The sequence below is a fragment of the Coffea eugenioides genome, chromosome 2, assembly GCF_003713205.1.
Source record: "Coffea eugenioides isolate CCC68of chromosome 2, Ceug_1.0, whole genome shotgun sequence".
NCBI lineage: Eukaryota > Viridiplantae > Streptophyta > Magnoliopsida > Gentianales > Rubiaceae > Coffea > Coffea eugenioides.
In genome coordinates this window covers 59,998,418-60,006,382 of record NC_040036.1, presented here as the reverse complement: position 1 = coordinate 60,006,382, position 7,965 = coordinate 59,998,418, and positions in this window count along the sequence as shown.

The window sequence follows — 7,965 nt, the reverse complement described above, 5'->3', positions numbered from 1 at the left end:
TCATAAATCAGGCTATCCAAGTCCAAATATAGAAATTCCAAAACCATCTGAAATATAAGAAACAGGGCTACATTTCATAAGAAGGCCTCAACAACCAATTCTGAAGTAATTCCAGACAAAACAACCAATTACAGGCGCAATTCTTACATTCGGGTAAAACCAGGACAGCAAGGGTAATTTCGACTTTTCTCATTCTACGTTACTGTGATTGACCTGAAATTTTGTAGAAACCTCTAAAATATCATTCTCTACAACTTTCATGTTTTAAGCCAAGGCCAATTCGGTCTCTAACTAGGAGCTACAAAACCGGGCAGAATGTTCCCAAGAAAACCCTAACTTTCTACAATTTCTTCCAAACCAGAAATTGGTTGCAATTATCCACTTTTTCCACCTTCTAGAGTCATTATACATCATTTCCAATCATCATAGATAGCCACACAATCATGTTCATATTAAAACAGAAAATCACCAATAAATAAAAAACTTCACTAATTCAACCACAAATCAAGATGTAATCCATAAAGTTTCATCACATACCACCACTAATCATAAATTAGGCATCATTAGAGGAAGGAAAGTGGTTCTTCACAACTCACCTTAGAAACAAGAGAGAGGGAGCAGTAGGTCCTCTTAGCTTTCCAAATAACTTTCCAAATCAACTCACTAACACTAATTGAAGAGGTTTTATGGAGAAATTACAAGTTTCAATGGTTGGTTGTATGGATTTGAGCTAAATGGAAGCAAAACTTGAAGAGTTTCTTCCTTTCTTTTTGAGAGAAAGAGCCGGCCACAATGAAGAGCAAAATGAGAAATTTTGGTTGTTTTTTGATTTATTTAGTCAATTGGTAAGACCATGAATAGTGGTCTTAAAGGTAAACCCACTCAAATGGTGACACTTGTCACCTTTTATTAAATACTTACCTAACTTGTCTCTCTTATACCAATTCACTTAGCACCCTCTACTTATCTCTTAACACCCGGTAAATTAATTCCAGTATCCAAAACTTAACCTAATTGACCGAATTTTTCCGAACTTTTCGCACTAGTGGGTCCCACGTCCGGTATACGCTCTTAATTTCTAAAAATCTATTTGATACTAGAAAAATCATCTAAAAATTATATATGCTCCTTAAAATTATCTAGAAATGTTTCTAATCACGAAAATGTAGAAAACAAGCCATGAAAAATCCTAAAACCTAGAAAATAACAAATTACGGGCTCTCACACTAGAGACACTTGGAGGCCCAAGATTTAAAGGGAAAAAAAGAAATGACAAAAAGGAAAACGAATGGCCGGCTGGGGAAAAAGAGGGCAGCGGAGAACCAAAGAAAAGCTGGGGAATTTGGGGCGGGCAAAAGGAGAGAGAGACAAAAAGAGGATGAGAGTGGCGGCTGAATTTGGAGGAGATTTAGAAAAACACAGCAAAAGGAAAAGAAAAGAAGAGAGTAAAGAAAAACAGCGGCTAAAAGGGGACGGATAAAAGAAAATCGAGAGAATAGCCGTGGGAGACAACGGGGAGAAGAAAAGAAAAACAGAAAGGGGGCAAAGGAAAGAGGAGAGGAAGGTGACAGCCGAGAAAAGACGAGGGAGAGAGATTGCTGAGCGAGGGAGTGAACAGAGAGCAAAGGGAAATGGAGAGAAGCTTAGGCAGTAGAAAAAATAAAAAAAAAAAAAGAAGAAGGAAAAACAGAGAGTTTCGTTCGGGGGGCTAGAGAAGAAAACAGAGAACCAGAAAACAGGGGAAGGGCTTCGCCAAAACAAAAAAAAAAAAAAAAAAAGAGCAAGAGAAAAACCTGGAAAAATTGGGGAGGTTTTCGAAGGCAAAACAGAAAAGAGAAAGGGAAGATTCGGACTGAAACGGAGAGGAAGGAAACAACTATGAAAAATCAGAAAAATAAAGCTGGAAGTTGGAGAGGAAAAAGGTAAGAGAAAACAGGAAACCAGACAGGAGGAAGAAGGAGGGTTGCGAAAAAACAGAGCAAGGATTGCTCATCTGAAGAGCTGCCAGAACCGCCGCCCGCCCAAGCCACCACCAGTCCGCGTCTGCTATTGCTGCTGTCTACCATCGTCACCACCGCACACAACATCCTTGGCCTCTGCCGTCCTCTGCAACTCTAGATGAAAGCTCTCAGACGAAGTCAGACGTCGTCATCTTCCAATCCCAATTCATCGTCTTCATCTTCGTCCTAGTCGCCATCGCTGCCGCTCAAGTAAGAGCACTGTAAGTTGACCCTTTTCCTTTGAATTTCAGTTCCTTCCCAAGCCCTCTAAGCATGACTGTCGTGGCTTCATCTAGTGCATTTTTCTTGCTAATTGGCCCCAATTTTTGAATATACGTGCTGCAAATGATGACTGGAATTGAATTTCTTTGTTTCTAAACAATTTTGGGGCCGTTTGTAGTCTCGATTGAGAACAGGTTTGCTGAAATTTTTAATGCCCATTTACTGTTTGATGAAATGCCCAAACGAAATTTCAAACCAAAAGAATCAAGCTTGTGCGTTTTCTGTTTATGTTCAAGAAGAAATCTGGCCAGTCCAAAGCTGGCCAGAACCTGTGCGTTCCACCAGTTGGGAAGGGGGAAGAAGCGGAATGATTTTATTTAAGTTTTTCCCGTTTTGTCATTTTCGCATCTTACAAAGTTTTAGCACGTTTTGTGTGACAGCCCCACCTTCCCCTAAGGCGAACCAAAGGGGTTAGCGGACTGCCTGCCCAACTCTCGCCAGGACTAACGGTTCAGTTTAGAGCGATCTAATACGTTTCGGAACGTACAATCGCGCGTAAACAAGTCAAAATGTCAAAATAAAAAAAAATGAAACCGGAGTCGGCCATGAATAGTAACCGACACGTCAAAACCCAACCAAACATCAAGCAAATCTTTACATGTTGAAATTAAGCATGTACAATCCAAAGTGGCATACAAAAGTTATTCAAAAGTGGATACATGTACGGTTTGCCAAATCAAAAGAGAAACGGACCAAAAAATACATTTAGGGTTTCAATCAAGGAGCTATACAAAAGATATGTCCATCTACCTCAATTCGGCAACCAACTATCAAATCCAGTCCAAAAGTATTTATTTTCCTGTAAGAAAAACAAAAGGGAATAGAGTGAGCTTACGCCCAGTGAGATAATACCACTCAAGCAGCAAAGTTCACATAAGCATAAAGCTTTTCATTCCAATTCATCAAAAGTAAGCCAAGGCACACATCAATAGTGGTGATAAAAGGATACGGGCGGCTCTCAAGAGCCCTTTTCCGCGTTTGCATTCTTGATCGAACCTCATTGACCCTCCGTCAATGTTTAAGAGTAACCAACCGTAGGCTCCACTTTACTTCCATTCCATTAGTTACATTGCTCCGATTGACCTGAAATTTTGAAGGAATCTCTAAAATATCATTATCTACAACTTTCATGTTTTAACCCAAGGCCAATTCGGTCTCTAACTATGAGGTACTGTGCCGGGCAGAATGTAAAATAATGAAACCCTAACTTTCCAAATTTCTTTCCAAAGCAGAAATTTCTTGCAATTAACCACCATATACACCTTCTAGATTCATTCTAGATCATTTCCAATCATCATACATAGCCACACCATAACAATCATATTAAAACAGAAAAATCATCAATACTTATACAACTTCACTAAATTCAACCAAAATCAATATATAATCCACAAAATTCCCTCTTAACCTACCACAAATCATGAATTAAACATCATTAGATGGAGGAGAGGGGTCCTTCACTACTCACCTTAGTAATACAAGAGACAGAGCAACTAATCACCTTAACCTTCCAAACAACTCCACTAAACACCTCACAATCACTAAGTGAAGGGATTTTATGGAACAAATGCAAGATCAAATGGTTGATTTGTTGAATTTGAGCAAGATGGAAGCAAGTATTTGAAGAGCTTTTCCCTTTCTTTTTGCTTGAAGTGGCCGGCCAAGAAGAAGAAGAAAATGGGAAATTTTTGGTAATTTTTTTGATTTATTTGGTCAAATGGTAAAAGGTGAATAGTTGTCATAAAGTACAACCAATCTCTAAGTGACACTTGTCACTTCATTAAATGCATAACTATCACTTTGTTTCCTCTCACACCAATCCACTTGGGTAACCTCTAATTATCTCTTAGCACCCGATAATTTAAACCCAGTATCCAAAACTTAACCCAATTGGCCGAATTTTTCCGAACTTTCCATACTAGCGGGTTCCACGTCCGGTATACCTTCTTATTTTCTAAAAATCTAACCGATACTAGAAAAATCATCTAAAATCTATATTTACTCATAAAAATTATCGGAAAAATTTTTCTAATGAAGAAAATGCAGAAAACATGCCATTAAAGAGAATAAAACCTAAAAAATGAGAAAATTACGGGTTCTCACACTCTCTCCCCCTTGAAAGAATTTCGCCCTCGAAATTTCTCACCTTAACTCACGAAAAGTTCTAGATATTTCGTTTGCATCTCTTCTTTCACTTCCCAGATAGCTTCTTCTATCTCATGTTTTCTCTACTTTTCCTGAGCGAAAACACTGCGACTAACTCCAGATCGTGGGTTGGACAGTTTTGTTCGTGGGGTTTCAATTTCTTAGAGGCAAAATATATCACATTCTGGTTTTGCGTCAACACACACCCCAAACCTTCTCTCCTACCCAAACGCGGCAATCCTTACAAACCATACCAGTGCTCAAACGATGTTTTTCCATAGGAGTACTACTTTCAGGTCGTAGGGTAGACGAGCAAGTTTTGTATCTATTTCGTACATAAAATTGGGGTTGACAAATGAATGAGTAACACCGGAATCTACTAAAATTTTCACAAATTGGTGAACTATCGGAATCGTACCTTCCTCAATTTCAGAAAAATCGGGGACCTGTTGTGACTCCAGTGAATACACTCGAGCAGCTACCTTAGGTTTGGTCCCCTCTACCTTGGCGGGTTCGGAATTAGTCCTCGTCGATTGCGGACTCCCCTTTCCATCTCGTGACAGGACTGGACAAGTAGCGAGCTGATGGTTCACACTTCCACAGCGCAAACATTTTCCCTCCTTCTTCCAGCAACTGTCCTCCGAGTGGTTTGACTTTCCGCAATACCCGCAAGGTCCGCGTGCCGCAGAAGCCGAACCTCCTCTCTGGCCTCTCCCCACTTGGCCGCCTCGTGACGGGCCCTCTCGTGACACTCCCGGCATCCTTTCTTCTCCTGTTCCCCGCCCAAACTTGGAAGGGGTACTCTCATCCCCCTGTCCCGAACTACTTCCAGGAAATCCTCGCTTTTTCGCCTGGAAGTTCCTCACCTGTAGCCTAGCATTCTCTACTCGTTGCGCCTTCTCCACTGCATCGCTGAAGGCGTTAATTTGGGCTACCGCGAGGTCCTTCTGGATTTCTACATTCAGGCCCTGGACAAATCGCCGTATTCTTCGTTGCTCGGTCATGATGAGTTCGGGCGCAAATTTGGATAGGCGGGTGAATTGACTCTCGTACTCCGCTACAGATTGGGCCCCCTGACGAAGCCGAATAAATTCATCTTCCTTCCGCTCCTGAACTAGAGGAGGGAAGAATTTAGCATTGAATTCCCGCATAAAATTCACCAAGGTCTTGGGCGTTTGTTCTCGTTCCCATTTTTGCCGAATAACGTTCCACCAGGAACGGGCTTCCCCTTCCAGCTGGAAAATGGAAAAAGTCACCTGCCGTTCTTCGGTGTAGTGCAGGGCAGCGAAAATGTCTACCATTTTCTCGAGCCACCTTTCGGCGACATCCGGATCGGGCCTCCCAATGAAGTTCAGTGGAGCAAACTTCTGGAACCTATCGAGAGCCCTATCCTCGCTCTCCACATGATTACCGGGGTTCCCAGGACTGGGGTTAGGGTTTTGACCCTGTTGGTGCACCACTTGGGCTAGTAAATTAGTCATTTGCTGCATAGCAGCCGCTATTTGGATGTTAGGATCAACCCTAGGTTCAGGGTTAGGTCCAGATGAGATTTCCCCAGTGCCCCTTTCAGGCGTGGGTTGCCTACCCCCGCGTCCACGGGCTCTACCACTACGAGTGCCTTCCATCAATCTAAGTCGATCTAGGTCACAAAATAAATATACTGTTAACAGGCACCTAACCCTCCTTTTCGTAGCACTAAACAGGAACAAATAAACAAGGACAATTAACTAAAACAACTACCTCGTAGAGCTTGTCAACACAGAACACATAACCGGATCAAGCAATTATACAGAACAGTCAGTCAAGTACATACAAATTCATCCCATGAAACAAAAGGGGTCCTCCAAAAGTACTATAGACAGACTAAGTCAAGAGTACAAAAGAACTCACGAAAGGCTCCCCCCCCTAGGGCTCCGTCCATAATCTACGAGAACAACACCATTTATATCTTAATCAAGATTGATCACGCTTAACCATACCCGAACAAACCACACGAAATTCCATAGAATCGCATTTCTAGTTCGCCCAATCCTTTCTAACCTAGGCTCTCATCTCTTTCGTATCCGGGCGCAAGAATCCCATCTAAGATGATTCACAACTCGAGCCGGCCTGTCCCAAGCGTAAATCATCCATATTAAAGATTCCTACCCGACATACATACCTAACTTCCTGAAGTCCCATGGTAATGATCCTTACACTTATGACATGCACAGTTCATAGCTTACGCTCAAAAGAGCACTTATACCTTTCAACGCATTCACGAAAGCAGGACCATAACACCACTTGGCCCAAACTCACTCCGCGCAGAGACCACGCGAAGTAGCTCTGATACCACCTGTGACAGCCCCACCTTCCCCTAAGGCGAACCAAAGGGGTTAGCGGACTGCCTGCCCAGCTCTCGCCAGGACTAACGGTTCAGTTTAAAGCGATCTAATACGTTCCGGAACATACAACAGCGCGTAAACAAGTCAAAATGTCAAAATAAAAAAATGAAATCGGAGTCGGCCATGAATAGTAATCGACACGTCAAAATCCAACCAAACATCAAGCAAATATTTACATGTTGAAATTAAGCATATACAATCCAAAGTGGCATACAAAAGTTATTCAAAAGTGGATACATGTACGGTTTGCCAAATCAAAAGAGAAACGGACCCAAAAGTACATTTAGGGTTTCAATCAAGGAGCTATACAAAAGATATGTCCATCTAGCTCAATTCGGCAACCAACTATCAAATCCAGTCCAAAAGTATTTATTTTCCTGTAAGGAAAACAAAAGGGAATAGAGTGAGCTTACGCCCAGTGAGATAATACCACTCAAGCAGCAAAGTTCACATAAGCAGAAAGCTTTTCATTCCAATTCATCAAAAGTAAGCAAAGGCACACATCAATAGTGGTGATAAAAGGATACGGGCGGCTCTCAAGAGCCCTTTTCCTCGTTTGCATTCTTGATCGAACCTCATTGACCCTCCGTCAATGTTTAAGAGTAACCAACCGTAGGCTCCACTTTACTTCCATTCCTTCCACCCAACATACCCCTACCGGGCCCGAACTCCAAACAGTAGAAATTTGGTAATACTCGAGTATACCGGAATCAAGAGTCTCACTACTACAAGATTCCATATAACAGTCCCCATGGCTCGTCAATTTTCACGACCAAGCCCTCGCCGGCTCGATCCAATCGACTACCAATGGGGTTGAGCTCAGTCGTATCAGTAATGGTCGTTGGATACTCGTCCAAGCGACACCAAATTCATGAACCAATTCAGTATTTCATGTATCATTCAATCATTACAGTAAAACAGTAGACAGTCATATGAGATACCAAATGGGTGAGGGCGATCAAGTACACCCTCACTCAATTAAGTTCAACGGAGCAAATAAGCCTTCAAGGCATCAAGTTCACAAATACCAAAGCCACATTGTAAACAACAAGTGAGTGGTACACTCACCAAGCAAGCAAGTGAAATTTCATCAACTTCCGCTCAAAGAGCGTCTTGGACCACCGTCACGTCCTAGAACAGTCAAATAAGTGGAA